Genomic DNA, 21,891 nt, shown 5'->3' with positions numbered 1-21,891 from the left:
TGGGAAAGCCCTGTCATGGGCCACACCGCTCTGGGACCGCAATGATCCTGTCACTGCCTCAGTACACTCTTTCTTCGCGGAGATTCGAAGTGTCTTCAAGGAACCAGCCCGAGCCTCTTCTGCCGAGACTGCTCTGCTGAACCTGGTCCAGGGTAATTCTTCTATGGGCAAGTACGCCATCCAATTCCGTACTCTCGCCTCCGAATTGTCCTGGAATAACGAGGCCCTCTGCGCGACCTTCAAAAAAGGCCTATCCAGTAACATCAAAGATGTGCTGGCCGCACGAGAAATCCCTGCTAACCTGCATGAACTTATTCATCTGGCCACCCGCATTGACATGCGTTTTTCCGAAAGGCGTCAGGAGCTCCGCCAGGATATGGACTTTGTTCGCACGAGGCGGTTTCTCTCCCCGGCTCCTCTCTTCTCTGGTCCGCTGCAATCTGTTCCTGTGCCTTCCGCCGTGGAGGCTATGCAAGTAGACCGGTCTCGCCTGACACCTCAAGAGAGGACACGCCGCCGCATTGAGAACCTATGCCTGTACTGTGCCAGTACCGAACACTTCTTGAAGGATTGTCCTATCCGACCTCCACGCCAGGAAAGACGCACTCTGACTCCGCACAAAGGTGAGACAGCTCTAGGTGTGAACTCTGCTTCTCCACATCTTACTGTGCCTGTGCGGATTTCTTCTTCTACCTTCTCCTTCTCAGCTGTGGCCTTCTTGGATTCCGGATCTGCAGGAAATTTTATTTTGGCCTCTTTCGTTAACAGGTTCAACATCCCAGTGACCAGTCTTGCCAGACCCCTCTACATCGCCTCTGTTAATGGTGAAAGATTGGACTGTACTGTGCGTTACCGCACGGAACCCCTCTTAATGTGCATTGGACCCCATCATGAAAAAATTGAATTTCTGGTCCTCTCTAACTGCACTTCTGAAATTCTTCTTGGACTACCTTGGCTTCAACGCCATTCCCCTACCCTCGATTTGACCACCGGGGAAATCAAGAACTGGGGTAATACTTGCCACAAAAAGTGTCTTATGTCTGCTTCCAGTCCTGTCAGTCAAAACCCTATGGCTCCTCCGATACCTGGTCTCCCCAAGGCCTATCTGGACTATGCTGATGTTTTTTGCAAAAAATCAGCAGAGACTTTGCCTCCTCACAGGCCTTATGACTGTCCTATTGATCTCCTCCCTGGTACTACTCCACCCCGCGGGCAGAATCTATCCCCTGTCTGCTCCGGAAACACAAGCTATGACGGAGTACATCCAAGAAAATTTAAAAAGGGTATTTATCCGCAAGTCTTCCTCCCCTGCTGGAGCTGGATTCTTCTTCGTCTCCAAAAAAGACGGCTCCTTACGACCATGCATTGATTACCGCGGTCTTAATAAAATCACTATAAAAAACCGCTATCCCCTACCTCTTATCTCGGAACACTTTGACCGCCTACGTGGCGCGAACATCTTTACCAAATTGGATTTAAGAGGTGCATATAATCTCATCCGCATCAGGGAGGGGGACGAGTGGAAGACCGCATTTAACACCAGAGATGGACACTTTGAATATTTGGTTATGCCTTTTGGGCTTTGCAACGCCCCTGCCGTCTTCCAGGACTTTGTAAATGAAATTTTTCGTAATCTTTTATATACCTGTGTTGTGGTCTGCCTGGACGATATTTTGATTTTTTCTTCCAACCTAGAAGAACACCGCCGGCATGTCCGCATGGTTCTTCAGAGACTTCGGGACAATCAGTTATATGCCAAAATGGAAAAATGTCTCTTTGAATGTCAATCTCTTCCCTTCCTAGGATATTTAGTCTCTGGCCAGGGACTCCAAATGGACCCGGACAAACTATCAGCCGTATTGGATTGGCCACGCCCCTCCGGACTCCGAGCTATCCAACGTTTCTTGGGGTTTGCCAATTACTACAGACAGTTTATTCCACATTTTTCCACTATTGTGGCCCCAATTGTGGCCCTAACCAAGAAAAACGCCAACCCTAAGTCCTGGCCTCCTCAAGCGGAAGAGGCGTTCAACCGTCTCAAAACTGCCTTTTCTTCTGCTCCCGTACTCTCCAGACCTGATCCATCTAAACCCTTCTCACTGGAGGTAGCTGCCTCCTCGGTGGGAGCTGGAGCTGTACTCCTACAGAAAAATTCTTCCGGACATGCTGTTACTTGTGGTTTCTTTTCTAGGACCTTCTCTCCGGCGGAAAAAAAACTACTCCATTGGGGATCGAGAACTACTGGCCATAAAACTGGCTCTCGAGGAATGGAGGCACCTGCTGGAGGGGTCCAAATACCCAGTTATTATATACACCGATCACAAGAATCTCTCTTATCTTCAGTCTGCCCAACGGCTGAACCCTCGCCAGGCTAGGTGGTTGTTGTTCTTTGCCCGTTTTAACTTTGAGATTCAATTTTGCCTCGCTGACAAGAACATTAGGGCTGATGCTCTCTCTCGTTCCCCGGATGTCTCTGAAATGGAAGCCTCCCCGCAACACATTATTCCTCCTGACTGTCTGATCTCCGCTTCTCCAGCTTCCATCAGACAAACTCCTCCAGGAAAGACCTTCGTCCCTCCACGCCAGCGCCTCAGGATTCTCAGGTGGGGACACTCCTCACACCTCGCCGGCCATGCTGGCATCAAGAAATCCGTCCAGCTCATCTCTCGTTTTTATTGGTGGCCTACCCTGGAAACAGATGTTGCTGATTTTGTTCGGGCTTGTACAGTCTGTGCCCGGGACAAGACTCCTCGCCAGAAGCCTGCCGGTCTCCTCCATCCTCTGCCTGTTCCTGAGCGACCATGGTCTCAGATTGCTATGGACTTTATTACAGACTTACCTTTATCCAATGGCAGCACAGTTATTTGGGTGGTCGTTGATCGTTTTTCTAAGATGGCACATTTTATTCCTCTTCCAGGTCTTTCTCAGTTGGCGAAACAATTTTTTGTGCACATTTTTCGCCTTCACGGGCTTCCCACGCATATCGTCTCGGATAGAGGCGTTCAATTTGTGTCGAAATTCTGGAGGGCCCTCTGTAATCAGCTTAAAATCAAATTAAACTTCTCGTCTTCTTATCATCCCCAATCCAATGGGCAAGTGGAAAGAGTTAATCAGGTTCTTGGTGACTATTTGCAACATTTTGTTTCCTCCCGCCAGGATGACTGGGCCGATCTCCTACCATGGGCCGAATTCTCGTACAATTTCAAAGTCTCTGAGTCTTCCGCTAAATCCCCATTCTTTGTGGTGTACGGCCGTCCCCCTCTTCCCCCCCTCCCCACTCCCATGCCTTCTGGTTTGCCCGCTGTTGATGAGGTGACTCGGGACTTCTCCACCATCTGGAAAGAGACTCAAAAATCTCTCCTACAGGCCTCATCCCGGATGAAGAAACATGCCGACAAAAAAAGAAGAACTCCTTCTGTCTTTTCTCCTGGAGACAAAGTGTGACTCTCCGCCAAGTATGTCCGCTTCCGTGTCCCCAGTTATAAACTGGGACCACGTTATCTTGGTCCTTTTAAAGTCAAATGCCAAATCAACCCTGTCTCCTACAAACTCCTTCTTCCTCCTTCTCTCCGTATTCCTAATGCTTTTCATGTCTCTTTCCTTACCACTCATCCTTTACCGCTTCTCTCCTAAGGTTGTTGCTCCTACTCCTGTCTCCGGGTCCTCTGAAATTCTGGCATCCAAGACGGTCAGAGGTAAAAAAAAAAATTCTTGTAGATTGGGAGAATTGCGGCCCGGAGTAGAGGTCATGGGAACCCGAGGACAACATCCTTGACAAGGACCTTATCCACAAGTTTTCGGGTTCTAAAAAGAAGGGGAGACCCAAGGGGGGGTGTACTGTTACGCCGAGCGCTCCGGGTCCCCGCTCTTCCCCGGAGCGCTCACGGCGTTCTCCTGTTCGCAGCGCCCCGGTCAGACCCGCTGACCGGGTGCGCTGTGATAATGTTCCCAGCCGGGATGTGCTGTCCCGGCGCTCCCTAGGGCGCGTGCGCACCGGGTCTTTGTGATTTAAAGGGCCGGTGTGCCACTGATTGGCGCATGGGTTTTAATTAGTGTCTTCACCTGTGCACTTCCCTATAATACCTCACTTCCCCTGCACTTCCTTGCCATTGTGCCAGTGAAAGCGTTCCTTGAGTGTTCCTAGCCTGTGTTCCAGACCTCTTGCCGTTGCCCCTGACTACGATCCTTGCTGCCTGCCCTGACCTTCTGCTACGTCCGACCCTGCTCTTGTCTAATCCCTTGTACCGCGCCTATCTCAGCAGTCAGAGAGGTTGAGCCGTTGCCGGTGGATATGACCTGGTTGCTACCGCCGCTGCAAGTCCATCCCGCTTTGCGGCGGGCTCTGGTGAAAACCAGTAGCAACTTAGAACCGGTCCACCGACACGGTCCACGCCAATCCCTCTCTGACACAGAGGATCCACCTCCAGCCTGCCGAATCCTGACAGCTTCTATACTTTGAAGCCCTCTAATGTCTTCAAAAAGTAAAAACATGTCAACTTTCTGATGCCAACATAAAGTAGACATATTGTATTTGTGAATCAATATAAAATGTATTTGGAATATCCATTTTTCTTACAAGCAGAGAGTTTCAAAGTTAGAAAAATGCTAAATTTTCAAAATTCTTTTGAAATTTGGGGATTTTACACCAAGAAAGGATGCAAGTAACAACGAAAATGTATCACTATGTTAAAGTAGAATATGTCACGAAAAACAATCACGGAATCATAATAAACTATAAAAGCATCCCAGAGTTATTAATGCATAAAGTGATAGTGGTCCCGTTTACGCAAAATCAGGTACATGTACCTGATGATTAGCGGTGACTTCGCGCAACATCAGGTACATGTACCTGATGGACATAAACTGTCACAGCGCCGCCGCGCGCTGTGACAGTTTTATGAAACTTGCTGTGCTACACAGCAGGACCTCCCTGAAGCCGGCCAGGGACCAATCGCAGCGGTCCCCGGCCGGCGATCGCTGCTATTGGTCCGTCAGTTCAGACGAACCGAAAGCAGGGATCTGGCAGCGGTCTCCTCCTTCCCCCTCTCCTCCGTCGCTTCATTCAGTGAAGCGATCGGTGGTGAGAGGGGCCCCGTTGGGGGAGGCCGCCCGCAGCACTCAGGATCGGAGCGCAGCTCCGATCCTGAGTTAACCCTGTAGACGCTGCGGTCACTGTGACCGCGGCGTCTATTAGGATTACAGAAGGAGGGAGCTCCAACTGTCACCATCGGCGCTCTGCAAAGTGAAAGCAGAGCGCTGATGGTTGCCATGGCAACCGGAGGACTGACAGTAGCCTCCGTTGCCATGGCAACATGAGTGATCAGTCTCTACCTAAGGTAGGGACTGATCTTTCCTATGCCTGTCAGTACTGACAGACATAGGCAAAATTCAATGGAGTACAGATGTGTACTCCATTGAATTCTGTGTATAACAGTAAAACAAAAAAAAGTTAAATGTGAAATAAAGTGAAAAAGAAATTAAAAAAGTGAAAAAAAATAAAAATGTGAAAAAAAATTAAAATAAAAAATATGAAAAATAAAATGAAAAAAATTGGAAAAAAATAGTAAAATTAATTATATATATATATATAATACACCCCAACACAAACTCAAAAATAGTCCCCCCAAAAACATCAACATGTCCCGCAAAAAAAGAGTCCATACACAATTGCGTCAGTGAAAAAATAAAAAAGTTATGGCTCACAGAATACGGCGAATTAAAAACGTGATTTTTTTTACTAAAATCGTTTTTATGCTATAAATGAACTAAAATATAAAAAAAAGCATAGAAATTTGGTATCGCCGTAACCGTATCAACCTGCAGAGTAAAGTTAACGTGTCTTTTATGCCGCATGACGAACGACCTAAATTCTTTTAATAAAAAACAACTGCAGAATAGATTTTTTTATGTATATCACCTCATAAAAAATAAAATAAAAAACGCTCAAAGTGTCACATGTGTCCCAGAATGGTACCAATAAAAGCGTCAACTTGTCTCCCAAAAATATTTTTTCACCCCAAGGCCTCTGCAACTTTATATGATGCCAACAAAATATCCTAAACTAAAAGGGTGCCCCAAAATCCACATAGCACTCCTGCATGAGAGACACATAGCGCAAAACGGCCACATATGGGATATTTCTAAAAACATCAGAATTCAGGGAATAAATCTTGAGTTTTATTTCTTTGTCAACACCTACTGTGTTAGAGAAAAAAATGGATAAAAATGAAAAATCTGCAAAAAAAATGAAATTTTTAAATTCAGCCTCCACTTTGCTTTCATTTCTGTGAAGCACCGAAAGGGTTAATAAACTTCTTTAATGTCATTCTGACTACTTTAAGGGGTGCAGGTTATAAAATGGGGTGATTTATGGGGGTATCTAACATTCAGGCCCCTCAATTCCACTTCAGAACTGAACTGGTCCCTGAAAAATCAGATTTTGAAATTTTCTTGAAAATCTGGAAAATTGCTGCTAAACTTATAAACCCTCTAACATTCTAAAAAAGTTAAATAATGTTTATCAAATGATGGGAACATAAAGTAGACATATTGTAGATGTGAATTAATCATTAATTTGGTGCGATATGACTATTTATGGTACAAGCATAAAATGTAAAGTCTAGAAAAATGCAAATTTTTCATTTTTTTAGCCAAATTTTTCATTTTTTTTACAAAAAACGCTGAATATATCAATCAAAATTTACCACTAATGTAAAGTACAATATGTCACGAAAAAACAATCTCGGAATTGGATTGATAAGTAAAAGCATTCCAGAGTTATTACCACATAAAGAGACACATGTCAGATTTGAAAAAAAGGCCTTGGTCATTGAGGCCAAAACAGGCTGTTGAGTAAAGGGGTTAAAAAAAGGGCTCAGTCCTTAAGGTGAAAAAGGGCTGAGTCCTTAATGGGTTAAAGGTCACTTTGATTGTTCCTCTACGTATGTAGCGTACATGATTACCTGCACTTGAGGGTTACAGTGTGTGGGCCGCACGATTCAATCTGTGCGTGCCCGCATGAATAAATATAGATATAATATAAATAAAAAGTTTAAATTACATAGTCTATCGCGGCATATTGCTGCAGAACATAATGGGAGTGCAACTCTAAACTTTGTATTTCAAAAACTATACCTGCTGAATGTCATGATCAATATCAGAGACTCATTAACTGGGAGTCTTTTTGGATCTTTAAGTTAAATTCACTCTGGCCTCTTGGTTTAAATGAAGTTATTGAGAAAACAACATAGGAAATGATTTATTTTTAATGTAAAATTTTTACATTTTTATTTTTATGTTTTTTTTTATACATATTTATGGATTTGTATTTATTTTATGTATTTTGCAGTATCAGCACAGTGATGTCATTTCCTGTTACGTATTTTGGTATTTAAATGAGCTGTTTGTTTGTACATGTCTGATGAAGAGGGCAGCCCGCCCTTGAAACGCGTTACATATTTTAATAATCTTACCAATAAATCTTGCTCTCTATGCAATACCCCATCTTATGAGCAACGCTTTTTAAATTCCTTAATCATGCACGTACCTGTGTGTTACCCTTTCCACTGTACTAATATAGGGCCCTGATATTACTAGATAGGTATATTAGGTCTCCCAGAAAAAGTAATAGAAAAATAGTGACTGTACAGGAAACCTTAAAACTTAGCTTTTATTATGCTAGTATAAAAATAGCAATAATGTGTCAAAAATCTAGAAAAAAAATAGCAAATATTCAGATTAGGTTATCTTAAGTATTCTGAGGTTATAGAAGTGTTCACAGTCACTGTTGGTGAATTTTAAATACTATAAGTATTTAAAATTAATTCACCAACAGTGATTGTGAATACTTCTATAGTTCCATGATGGGGGCTGTAGTACAGCAGGTGTCACAGCAGGTGTCACTCCTGACACCCAATGTGATTGTCCTTTCTCTTGCAGAGATGGAGTGGCTTTCTCCTGTGCTCGCATTTCACCTGTGCTCACACTATACTCCGTTGACCAGTGATGACAATAGAATTCACATCACTAATTCATATTTCCCGCAGAGAGCTGTGATTGGCCAGATGATTCAAGCCAATCACAGCTCTCTGCGGGAAATATGAATAATAGGTGTATATACGGCATATACTCATACTACAGTGGGACCAGAGAAGAGCGGCTGCCCGCCCGCATCTTGACATTATACAGGACGATCGCACTGGGTGTCAGAAGTGACACTCACTGCGATCTGTCTATTAATGCAGGTACTACAGCTCCAAACATGGAGCAGAGTGTGCTCCATGTTGGGAGCAGTAGTACATGCAGTTAAGGACGGATCACAGCAGGTATCACTCCTGTGATCGTCCTATCTAGATGCAAGAAAGCCGCCCGCATCTATACATTATACAGGACGATCGAAGCGGGTGTCAGGAGTGACACCTGGGGCGATCTGTTTAATAGCACAGGTACTACTACTCCCATCATGGAACAGTCTGTTCAATGCTGGGAGTAGTAGTACTACCTTAAAAAAAAGTTAAAAAAATAGAGGAAAAAAGTGAAACACACACACTTTATTAAACACATTATTAAAATACATTACTAATAAATATTCGCCGAGAATTTATTCAGATTGAATTGATTTTTTTTCTTAAATTCGCCTAATCGACCAAATCAAATTTTATTAAAAATTCGCTCATCTCTAGTCTTCGCTTCATCCTGTCCCTAGATGCCATGAAGGCATTGGACAGGGTGGATTGGGGGTTCCTTTGGCGGGCAATGAAGAGATTTGGGTTGGGAGGACAGTTTTTAGAATGGGTCCAGCTGCTTTGCGATCATCCTACAGCCAGGTTAATAGTCAACGAGAACCAGACAGATCAAATTGAGCTAGAGAGAAGGACTAGACAAGCACGCTGTCTCCTTTGCTCTTTACTATATATATATATATATATATATATATATATATATATATATCGAACCATTGGCAATTGCCATCAGGAAGACTGAGGAGATAGAGGGCTTCGGTGTTCATGGGAGGAATAGCAAGTTATTGCTATATGCTGACAACTTGCTTTTAATGTTACAAAATTCAGAGAAGTCAGTCCCGAGAGCTATACATTTGGTTTAGCATTTTTGTCTATTCTCTGGCCTTAAAATAAACTGGCCAAAGTCGAGTCTTCTCCCTCTTGATACAGTCAGAGTGGACACACTAGGTGCTGTAAAGGTATTAAATCTGGAGGATACAATTGGGTATCTGGGGGTGGTTGTTTGTGCAAACCCAAACTCTTTTTCCCAAAACAATCTATACCCCGTTTTAAATAATTTAAAAAATAAAATCAATATTTGGTTGCGACTACCATTATCAATGGCAGACAGGGCGTCAATGATAAAAATGACAATTCTTCCTCAAATTCTATTCCTACTAAATACATCCGCAACATGGATCTCAAATAATTGGTTTAGAGCACTCATACCACTACTGAAAAGGTGAAGGTGAAGGTCCAATACAAGGGGTATAGGAATCACAGAAATTATGGCACCTTCAAATAGCTGAGGCTAACAGGAAAGCGAGTAATACTGAATTTAGGAGGGTTGATTCTTATGAAATAATAAATTATATGAAGGGAGTGAAGTCTGAGAGACCAATGTCAAGTATATATAGGAGGTTGGGGCAAGAAATTCCAAAATTGTTTCATTAAGGTCTTAATTACCGTATTTATCGGGGTATACCACGCACCGGCCTATAACATGCACCCTCATTTTACCAAGGATATTTGGGTAAAAAAAGTTTTTTACCCAAATATCCTTGGTAAAATGAGGGTGCGTGTGTGTGCATGCGTATACCCCGATACACCCCCAGGAAAGGCAGGGGGAGAGAGGCCGTTGCTGCCCGCTTCTCTCCCCCTGCCTTTCCTGGGGTCTAGAGCCCTGCTGCCACCGCTTCTCTCCCGCTGGCTATCTGCGCCGCTGCCCGTTCTCTCCCCCTGACTATCGGTGCCGGCGCCCCATTGCCGGCGCCGATAGCCAGGGGGAGAGAAGCGGTGCCGGCAATGGGACAGCGGCGCCGATAGCCAGGAGGAGAGAAGGGGCAGCGGCACCCATTTCCGGCGCCGCTGCCCCGTTGCCTCCCCCATCCCCGGTTGTATAATTACCTGTTGCCGGGGTCGGGTCCGCGCTGCTTCAGGCCTCCGGTGTGCGTTCCATGCGTCATTGCTATGTACGGCACGGCGCAATGACGAGTGACGTCACTCGTCATTGCGCCGCGCCGTGCAGCACATAGCAACGACGCAGGGGACGCACACCGGAGGCCGGAAGCAGCACGGACCCGACCCCGGCAACAGGTAATAATACAACCGGGGATGGGGGAGGCAACGGGGCAGCAGTGCCAGCAATGGGTGCCGCTGCCCCTTCTCTCTCCCCCTGTCTGTCGGTGCCGCTGCCCTCCCCCTGGCTATCGGCGCCGGCACTGATAGTCAGGGGGACAAAACGGGCAGTGGCACCCATAGCCAGGGGGAGAGAAGGGCCGGCAGCAGGGCTCTACACCCCAGGACAGGCAGGGGCAGAGAAGCCGGCAGCGCTGGCGGTCTCTGCACCTGCAAAGCTGCTGCAGTTCATTGATTTAAAGCGCCCGCTTTAAAGGGGTATTCCAGGCCAAAACTTTTTTTCATATATCAACTGGCTCCAGAAAGTTAAACAGATTTGTAAATTACTTCTATTAAAAAATCTTAATCCTTCCAATAGTTATTAGCTTCTGAAGTTGATTTGTTGTTTTCTGTCTAACTGCTCTCTGATGACTCACGTCCCGGGAGCCGTGCAGTTCCTATGGGGATATTCTCCCATCATGCACAGCTCCCGGGACGTGACATCATCATTAAGCAGTTAGACAGAAAACTTCAGAAGCTAATAACTATTGGAAGGATTAAGATTTTTTAATAGAAGTAATTTACAAATTTGTTTAACTTTCCGGTGCCAGGTGATATATATATATATAAAAAAGTTTTGCCTGGATAACCCCTTTAAATCATTGAACTGCAGCGGCTTATCGGTGTATAACACGCAGGTAGACGTTAGACTAAAAATGTTAGCCTAAAAAGTGCGTGTTATACGCCGATAAATACAGTACATGGGAGAGGGATCTTGGACCTATTTCAAACAATTCTTGGACTAGATCAATTGCAAATATAAAACATTCATCTTTGAATAAATCCCATGCAATGGTACAACCCAAAATACTATATAGGCTCTACTACACTCCTATGGGCTTGAAAAAGATGGGCCTCAGACAAAATGCTATTTGCCCAAAATGCAAAGAGGACGAGGTGGGATTCTATCATTTGATCTGGGAATGTGTTTATATTCAGCAATTCTGGAGAGAGGTTATTGGGACCATTGAAAAAAGGTTAAAAATAAAAATAGAAGGGACCCTGTTAAGATAATCTTGGGAGACATGGGAAATTGCCCTATGGGGAAAACCTTAATTAGACTTTTTTCATGCGCCAAGCTTATAATAATCAGAGGATGGTTTGATAATAACCAACCACCAGCTCATGACTGGATAGCCTTGGTAAATAATGTTCAAAGTTATGAACAGATTTTGGCAAAATCATCAAAGAAAAAAATTGAAACAGTTCCAAAAAATATGGGGAAAATGGCAGTTTTTTTTTCTCCTTAATTTGATCCCCCCAGGGGTGGTGGGTGGGTGGCTTTACATGTTTGGGTAGATGAGGAATTCTGTATTTATGCAAACTTGTTTGCATACGTGCTGTAAAGAAAAATTGTAACACGTGCTGTAAAGAAAAATAAATTGATAAATAAATAAACAAAAGAAAAAGCATGCGCTCTACCACTGAGCTACACCCCCATGACGATGTGGTTTTTCAGCTTCGAATGCACGAAATGCATGATTGACTAAACCAGGAAACAAAACCAGCTAATAAAACATCAGCTCAAAGCACCTTGTGTAAGTTCATCTATAAATATCTCTTACAAAAGTTAACAATGCTAGGGTTTGAATCTGGGGCCTCATGCATGCAAAGCAGGCGCTCTACCACTGGGCAACATCCACTTCCACATCTATCTCTTTTTTGTTTTTCTACCAAAAAAAAAAAAAAAACAGACTCCACTTCATTCTACATTTAAAGGGGTACTCCCATGGAAAACTTTTTTTTTTTTTTTGTTTTAAATCAACTGGTGCCAGAAAGTTAAACAGATTTGTAAATTGCTTCTATTGAAAAATCCTAATCCTTCCAGTACTTTTTAGGGGCTGTATTCTACAGAGGAAATGCTTTTCGTTTTGGATTTCTCTTCTGTCACGACCACAGTGCTCTCTGCTGACCTCTGCTGTCCATTTTAGGAACTGCCCAGAGCAGCATATGTTTGCTAAGGCGATTTACTCCTGCTCTTGACAGTTCCTAAAATGGAAAGAGATGTCAGCAGAGAGCACCTTGGTGGTGACATAAGAGAAATCCAAAAATAAATGAATTTCCTCTGTAGCATACAGCCTCTAAAAAGTACTGGAAGGATTACGATTTTTTAATAGAATTAGCAAATTTGTTTAACTGGCACCAGTTGATAAAAAAAAAACAAAAAAAAAAAAGTTTTCCAGGGGAGTACTCCTTTAACCCCTTAAGGACCCAGCCAATTTTCAGTGTAGGACCTAACCATTTTTTGCACATCTGACTACTGTCACTTTAAGCATTAATAACTCTTGGATGCTTTTACCTTTCATTCCGATTCAAAGAATGTTTTTTCGTGACATATTCTACTTTGTGTTAGTGGTAAAATTTTGTCGATACTTGCATCATTTCTTGGTTAAAAATTCCAAAATTTCATGAAAAAAATTGAAAATTTAGCATTTTTTTTTAACTTTAAAGCTCTCTGCTTATAAGGAAAATGAATATTCCAAATAAATTATATATTGATTCACATACACTATTTGTCTACTTTATGTTTGCATCATAAAGTTGACATGTTTTTACTTCTTGAAGACATCAGAGGGCTTCAAAATATAGCAGCAATTTTCAAATTTTTCACATTTTCAAAATCTAAATTTTTCAGGGACCAGTTCAATTTTGAAGTGGATTTGAAGGGCCTTCATATTAGAAATACCCCATAAATTACCCCATTATAAAAACTGCACCCCTCAAAGTATTCAAAGTGACATTCAAAAGGTTTGTCAACCCTTTAGGTGTTTCACAGGAATAGCAGCAAATTGAAGGAGAAAATTCAAAATCTTAATTTTTTACATTGGCATAGTTACATAGTAGACCCAATTTTCGAGTAAAGAAATACCTCATATGTGTATGTCAAGTGTTCAGCAGGTGCACTAGAGGGCTCAGAAGGGAAGGAGCGACAGTGGGATTTGGAGTTTTTTTTTCAGAAATGGTTTTTGGGGGGCATGTCACATTTAAGAAGCCCCTATGGTGCCAGAATAGCAAAAGAACCCCCACATGGTATACTATTTTGGAAACTACACCCCTCAAGGAACGTAACAAGGGATACAGTGAGCCTTAACACCCCACAGGTGTTTGACGACTTTACGTTAAAGTTGGATGTGTAAATGATTTTTTTTTTCACAAAAATGCTAGTTTTCCCCAAAATTTTTTATTTTTACAAGGGGTAATAGGAGAAAATCCCCCCCAAAATTTGTAACCCCATCTCTTCTGAGTATGTGCTCTTCCGGCGCACTACGATGCTCAGAAGAGAAAGAGTCACATTTGGCTTTTGCAAAGCAAATTTTGCTGAAATGGTTTTTGGGGGGCATGTCGTATTTAGGAAGCCCCTATGCTGCCAGAACAGCAAAAAACACCCACATGGAATACTATTTCGGAAACTACACACCTCAAGGAACGTAACAAGGGGTACAGTGAGCCTTAACACCTCACAGGTGTTTGATGACTTTTCGTTAACCCCTACAGGACCCATGATGTACCGGTACGCCATGAGTCCGCTCCCGTTTTATAATGCGGGGCCACGGCGTGGCTAATAGTGCGCGGCACTGATCGCGGTGCCGCGCGCTATTATCCCTATATACGCGGCGTTCAGAGTTGAACGTCGCATCTAAAGTGAAAGTAAAACAATGCCGGTTAGCTCAGGGAGGCATCCCGAACAGTTTACATGACAGCCAGAGGGTCCCTACCTTGCCTCCATACTGTCCGATCGCCGAATGACTGCTCAGTGCCTGAGATCCAGGCATGAGCAGTCAAGTGGCAGAATCATTGATCAGTGGTTTCCTTTGAAAAACCACTGATCAATGTAAAAGATCAGTGTGTTTTTGGGAGCTTTAACACTGCAAAAATAAAAAAAGGGAAAAAAAGTGAATAAAGATCATTTAACACCTTCCCTAATAAAAATTTGAATCACCCCCCTTTTCCCATTAAAAAAAAAACAAAAAAACTGTGTAAATTAACCCCTTAAGGACTGAGCCCTTTTTCACCTTAAGGACTCGGCCATTTTTTGCAAATCTGACCACTGTCACTTTAAACATTAATAACTCTGGAATGCTTTTAGTTATCATTCTGATTCCGAGATTGTTTTTTTGTGACATATTCTACTTTAACTTAGTGGTAACATTTTTTGGTAGCTTGCATCCTTTCTTGGTGAAAAATCCCAAAATTTGATGAAAAATTTGAAAATTTTGCATTTTTCTAACTTTGAAGCTCTCTGCTTGTAAGGAAAATGGATATTCCAAATAATTTTTTTTATTCACATATACAATATGTCTACTTTATGTTTGCATCATAAAATTGATGAGTTTTTACTTTTGGAAGACACCAGAGGGCTTCAAAGTTCCGCAGCAATTTTCCAATTTTTCACAAAATTTTGAAACTTGCTTTTTTTCAGGGACCAGTTCAGGTTTGAAGTGGATTTGAAGGGTCTTCATATTAGAAATACCCCATAAATGACCCCATTATAAAAACTGCACCCCCCAAAGTATTCAAAATGACATTCAGTAAGCGTTTTAACCCTTTAGGGGTTTCACAGGAATAGCAGCAAAGTGAAGGAGAAAATTCACAATCTTCATTTTTTACACTCGCATGTTCTCGTAGACCCAATTTTTGATTTTTTGCAAGGGGTAAAAAGGAGAAAATTTTTACTTGTATTTGAAACCCAATTTCTCTCGAGTAAGCACATACCTCATATGTCTATGTTAATTGTTCGGCGGGCGCAGTAGAGGGCTCAGAAGGGAAGGAGCGTCAAATGGTTTTTGGGGGGCATGTCACCTTTAGGAAGCCCCTATGGTGCCAGAACAGCAAAAAACCCCACATGGCATACCATTTTGGAAACCAGACCCCTCGGGGAAGGTAACAAGGGGTAATGTGAACCTTAATACCCCACAGGTGATTCACGACTTTTGCATATGTAAAAAAAAAATTTTTTTACCTAAAATGCTTGGTTTCCCTAAAGTTTTACATTTTTAAAAAGGGTAATAGCAGAAAATACCCCCCAAAATTTGAAGCCCAATTTCTCCCGATTCAGAAAACAACCCATATGGGGGTGAAAAGTGCACTGCTGGAGCACTACAGGTCTCAGAAGAGAAGGAGTCACATTTGGCTTTTTTGAAGGAAATTTTGCTCTGAGGGCATGCCGCATTTAGGAAGCCCCTATGGGGCCAGGACAGCAAAAAAAAAACCCACATGGCATACCATTTTGGAAACTAGAGCCCTCGGGGAATGTAACAAGGGGTTAAGTGAACCTTAATACCCCACAGGCGTTTCACGACTATTGCATTTGTAAAAAAAAAAATATATATATTTTACCTGCTTCTTTTCCCAAAAATTTTACATTTTTAAAAAGGTTAAAAGCAGAAAATACCCCCCAAAATTTGTAACACAATTTCTCCCGAGTACGGCGATACCCCATATGTGACCCTTAACTGTTGCCTTGAAATACGACAGGGCTCCAAAGTGAGAGCGCCATGCGCATTTGAGGCCTAAATTAGGGATTGCATAGGGGTGGACATAGGGGAATTCTATGCCAGTGATTCCCAAACAGGGTGCCTCCAGCTGTTGTAAAACTCCCAGCATGCCTAGACAGTCAACGGCTATCTGGCAATACTGGGAGTAGTTGTTTTGCAACAGCTGGAGGCTCCGTTTTGGAAACCGTGGCGTACCAGACGTTTTTCATTTTTATTGGGCAGGGGAGGGGGGCTGTGTAGGGGTATGTGTATATGTAGTGTTTTTTACTTTTTATTTTATTTTTTGTGGTAGTGTAGTATAGTGTTTTTAGGGTACAGTCACACGGGCGGGGGTTCACAGTAGTTTCTCGCTGGCAGTTTGAGCTGTTGCAGAAAATTTGCTGCAGCTCAAACTTGCAGCCAGATACTTACTGTAAGCCTCTGCCCATGTGAGTGTACCCTGTACATTCACATTGGGGGGGACATCCAGCTGTTGCAAAACTACAACTCCCAGCATGCGCTGACAGACTGTACATGCTGAGAGTTTTAGTTTTGCAACAGCTGTAGGCACACTGGTTATGTATCACTGAGTTTGTGACCTTACTCATTGTTTCAAAACCAGTGTGCCTCCAGCTGTTGCAAAACTACAACTCCCAGCATGTACGGTGCATGGAGTAAGGTGACTGCTGGGAGTTGTAGTTTGCAACAGCTGGAGGCACACCGGTTGTGAAACACTGAGTTAGGTAAAAAAAAAAAAATGGGTTTCACAACCAGTGTACCTTCAGCTGTTGCAAAACTACAACTCTCAGCAGTCACCGACAGCCAACGGGCATGCTGGGAGTTGTAGTAATGCAACCAGCAGATGCACCACTACAACTCCCAGCATGCACTTTAGCTGTTTGTGCAAGCTGGGAGTTGTAGTTATACAACAGCTGAAGGTACACTTTTCCAAAGAAAAAATGTGCCTCCAGCTGTTGCAAAACCATAAGTCCCAGCATGCCCATAAGGGAATGCTGGGAGTTGTGGTGGTCTGCCTCCTGCTGTTGCATAACTACAGCTCCCAGCATGCCTTTTTTGCATGCTGGGAGCTGTTGCTAAGCAACAGCAGGAGGCTGTAACTCACCTCCTGCTGCTGCTCCATCGCAGGACTGTCCCTCGCCGCCGCTGTCGCTCCTGGGGCCCCGATCCCAACATGGACGCCGGGGATCGGGGTCCCCAGCACCCGGGGTCGTCTTCCCGCACCCGCTCACGTCCTCCGGAAGAGGGGCGGAGCGGGTGCGGGAGTGACACCCGCAGCAGGCGCCCTGATTGGTCGGCCGGTAATCCGGCCGACGAATCAGGGCGATCGTGAGGTGGCACCAGTGCCACCTCACCCCTGCAGGCTCTGGCTGTTCGGGGCCGTCAGAGACGGCCCCGAACAGCCAGTAATTCTGGGTCACCGGGTCACTGGAGACCCGATTGACTCGGAATCACCGCAGATCGCTGGACTGAATTGTCCAGCGATCTGCGGCCATCGCCAACATGGGGGGGCATAATGACCCCCCTGGGCGATATGCCGGGATGCCTGCTGAACGATTTCAGCAGGCATCCGGCTCCGGTCCCCAACCGGCTAGCGGTGGGGACCGGAATTCCCATGAGCGTATGGATACGCCCTGCGTCCTTAAGGACTCGGAATGCAGGGCATATCCATACGCCCTGCGTCCTTAAGGGGTTAAAATTAAAATAAACAAATGTGGTATTTCCGCGTGCGGAAATGTCTGAATTATAAAAATATATCGTTAATTAAACCTCACGGTCAATGGTGTACGTGCAAAAAAATTCCAAACTCAAAATTAGTGCATTTTTGGTCACATTTTATATCATGGAAAAATGAATAAAGAGCAATCAATAAGTCCTATCAATGCAAAAATGGTACCGCTAAAAACTTCAGATCTTGACGCAAAAAAATGAGAGCTATTACACCCCTCCTCCCCATACGCGGAAGAATAAAAAAGTTATAGGGGTCAGAATATGACAATTTTAAGCATATTAATTTTCCTGCATGTAGTTATGATTTTTTCCAGAAGTTTGACAAAATCAAACCTATATAAGTAGGGTATCATTTTAATCGTATGGACCTACAGAATAAAGAGAAGGTATCATGTTTACCGAAAAATTTACTGCATAGAAATGGAAGCCCCCAAAAGTTACAAAATGGTGTTTTTTTTTTCTATTTTGTCTCACCACTCCTATCTGGTGGCACATTAGATTGCACGCGCAGTGCCCCAAATTTGAAGTAGGAGGACCAACCAAGCATCTTCCTCCATCACCCGGTTCCTAAAATCAATTCCATACACATACACATCCCCTGATAGGGGACATAACAGGGATAAAACTGATAGGAATGGTACTACTTAACACACCCTATAATAACGCAGAGAGAGGCAACGCAGAGAGAGGAGTCTGAAGAAGAGGAGTCAGAGGAGGAAGGTGGCTTTGAGGAGGTGGAAGACCAAACACAGCAGGCATCCCAGGGGGCTTGTTGTCACCTTTCGGGGACCCTTGGTGTTGTATGTGGCTGAGTGGAGGAAGAGACCTTCAATGACATCAGGGAGGACAAGGAACAGGACATGGCTAGCTTGGTATCCAACCTTCTGCAAATGGGGAGTTTGCAGTTGTGCACATGGACTGTTTGCAGTTGTTTGTGGTGCGTTAAACGGGGAGTTTGGTCTGTCACTGCGAAGCGGGCGTAACCCTTACACTACCTGATCGATACAACATCATACCTGATGTTTTAAAGCACATGATTCCAAACAAGTTAGGAATGTTAGGTGATTTATGCCCTTTATTGATTAAAACCAGACTCTGCATCAACTATGCAATTTTCCATGGGAGTTTTGCCATGGATCCCTCTCCGGCATGCCACAGTCCAGGTGCTAGTCTCCTTGAAAAAACTTTTCCATCACTATTGTGGCCAGAAAGAGTCCCTGTGGGTTTTAAAATTTGCCTGCCTATTGAAGTCTATGGCGGTTTGCCCGTTCGCGACATCACTAGTCTCAAACTGTAGCCCTCCAAATGTTGCTTGGCAACTCACCAGCTTCCGTAGGGTCAAGGGAGCCAGCCACACGACATCGCCGGCCGCCGATCACCGCAGCCGATTGCCGCCTGCAGCCACCAACGATGGGTAAGTGGACTTCTGCGCCGGTCCTCTGTCAGTTTCCCCATTCTGCCCTGCCTATTGTGGGTGGGCAGAACGGGAAAAAACCCAAAGTTAACCCCCCGCCTCCGATCTGCTATTGGCCGTTGCTTCTAGGCGACCAATAGTAGGGATAGGAGGGTCGGCACCCTTGCCACCTCACTCCTATCCCTTCAGGGGGTTCGTGGGTGTCTTGGGCAACCCAGATCCCCCTTATTTTCTGGGTCAACGGGTAAACATAGACCTGTATGACCCGGAATAGCCGCAAATTGCCGGTGTGAATTCACCGGCAATTTGCGGCAATTGCCGACATGGGGGTGCATCTGATGACCCCTCTGGGCATTTGTGCGGGGTGCCTGCTGATCAATATTAGCAGTCACCCCGCAGGGACTGAAATTCCCACGGGCGAACAGATACGTCTGGGTCCTAAAGTACCAGGGTGTCAGGATGTACCTGTACGCCCTGGGTCCTTAACAGGTTAGTACCACATAATGAGAATTTGACAGTAGAATTTTACTGTAGAATATCATAATTACACTGTTTACTAATAACCACAGCTCTTTAAGTCCAATATAATCCTCTCATTCATGATTGAAGTATATGTTTTCTTTCCTCCCATTTACATTTATGTTTTTATCTTAAGCATTTCTGCCAGGTATATCTGTATTCTTTTGCTTTCAAAGGTGTCTTTTCCATTTTTCATACGGGATTCCAGTGATTGAACCCAGGGATTCATACATGTAAAGCATGCTCTCGACCACTGAGCTAAACCCCCAAAACGCAGTGCTTTTTCAGCTTCAAACGTATGCTTAAGTGCACGATTGACAAAACCAGCTAACAAAACACCTTGTGTAAGTTCATCTATAAATATCTCTTACAAAAGTTGGTAATGCCAGTGATTGAACCCAGGGCCTCCTTCTTGCAAAGCATGTGCTCTACCACAGTGCAATACCTCAATGATGCAGTGCATTTTCAGCTTCGAATGTATGGCGGAAGACACGATTGACTAAACAGCTAAGAAAACATCAGTTTCCAAGCACCTTGTGTAAGTTCATCTATAAACATCTCTTACAAAAGTTGGAGAAGCCAGGTATTAAGCACAGAGCCTCATACATGCAAAGCATGCGCTCCACCAATGAGCTACATCCCCTTCTGTTTCTCTAGAGCTTAGAATTTTTGGCAGAAACAGGATTTCCCATGTAAGCAATGTAGAGCTTTTGTGTCCATACCCATAAGACATCATAATTATACTGTTTTCTGATAACCATGGCTGTGCAAGTCCACAATGTTTCTAAAATGCAGCAAAAACACCCTCACTCATGATTGGAATATACGTACTCCTTCCTCCCATTTGCGTAGAAGTTTATTTTTTAAGCATTTCTGCAAGGTATACCTGTATCCTTTGGCTTGTTTCTTTTAAAGGTGTCTTTTCCTGCTTTCAAAACAGAAAGCAGAAGCATGCGCTCTACCACTGAGCTACATCCCCTTCCGTTTCTGTAGAACTTGGAATTTTTTGGCAATCGCAGAATTGGGATTTCCCATGTAAGCAAAGTAGAGCTTTTGTGTCCATACCCATAAGACATCATAATTATACTGTTTTCTGATAACCATGGCTGTTCAAGTCCACAATGTCTCTAAAATGCAGCAAAAACACCCTCACTCATGATTGGAATATACGTACTCCTTCCTCCCATTTGCGTAGAAGTTTATATTTTAAGCATTTCTGCAAGGTATACCTGTATTCTTTGGCTTGTTTCTTTTAAAGGTGTCTTTTCCTGCTTTCAAAACAGAAAGCAGAAGCATGCGCTCTACCACTGAGCTACATCCACTTCCGTTTCTGTAGAACTTGGAATTTTTTGGCAATGGCAGAATTGGGATTTCCCATGTAAGCAAAGTAGAGCTTTTGTGTCCTTACACCTAGGACATCATAATTATACTGTTTTCTGGTGACTAGGGCTCTGCAAGTCCACAATTTTTCTAAAACGCAGCAAAAATACCCTCAGTCATGACTGAAATATACATTCTCCTTTCTCCCATTTGTGAACTGGTATATTTTTTAAGTATTTCTACTATGTATACCTGTATCCTTTTGTTTGTTTCTTTTAAAGGTGTCTTTTTCTGCTTCAAAGGTTGGAGATGCTGGGGATTGAACCTGGGGCCTCATACATGCGAGGCATGCGCTCCACCACTGATACAGTGCTTTGTTAGCTTCGATTGTATGCCGCAAGACACACTTGACTAACCAAGCTAACAAAACATCAGTTTCCAAGCACATTGTGCAAGTTCATCTATAAATATCTCTTACAAAAGCTGGAGATGCCCGGGAGTGAACCCGGGGCCTCATACATGCAAAGCATGCACTCTACCACTGAGCTACACCCCCTTACGCTTCTTTAGAGCTTTGAATTTTGGGCAATCTCAGAATCAGGATTTCCCATGTAAGCAATGTAGAGCTTTTGTGTCCATACCCATAAGACATCATAATTATACTGTTTTCTGATGACCATGGCTGTACAAGTCCACAATGTTTCTAAAATGCAGCAAAAACACCCTCACTCATGATTGGAATATACGTACTCCTTCCTTCCATTTGCGTAGAAGTTTATTTTTTAAGCATTTCTGCAAGGTATACCTGTATTCTTTGGCTTGTTTCTTTTAAAGGTGTATTTTCCTGCTTTCAAAACAGAAAGCAGAAGCATGCGCTCTACCACTGAGCTACATCCCCTTCCGTTTCTATAGAACTTGGAATTTTTTGGCAATGGCAGAATCGGGATTTCCCATGTAAGCAATGTAGAGCTTTTGTGTCCATACCCATGACATCATAATTATACTGTTTTCTGATGAC

The 21,891-nt window shown here is 43.6% G+C and overlaps 1 non-coding gene across 1 annotated transcript; it reads right to left on the bottom strand.

Annotated features, from left to right (window-relative positions):
• Nucleotides 1–21,357: 21,357 nt before the first annotated feature.
• Nucleotides 21,358–21,429, bottom strand: TRNAA-UGC (transfer RNA alanine (anticodon UGC)). The gene has a single exon. It is a non-coding gene; the product is annotated as a tRNA-Ala (tRNA).
• Nucleotides 21,430–21,891: the final 462 nt, after the last annotated feature.

The sequence above is a fragment of the Hyla sarda genome, chromosome 3 (genome assembly GCF_029499605.1).
Source record: "Hyla sarda isolate aHylSar1 chromosome 3, aHylSar1.hap1, whole genome shotgun sequence".
NCBI lineage: Eukaryota > Metazoa > Chordata > Amphibia > Anura > Hylidae > Hyla > Hyla sarda.
The sequence above is the reverse complement of the archived record's forward strand: the minus strand, read 5'-3'. Positions and strand labels throughout refer to the sequence as shown.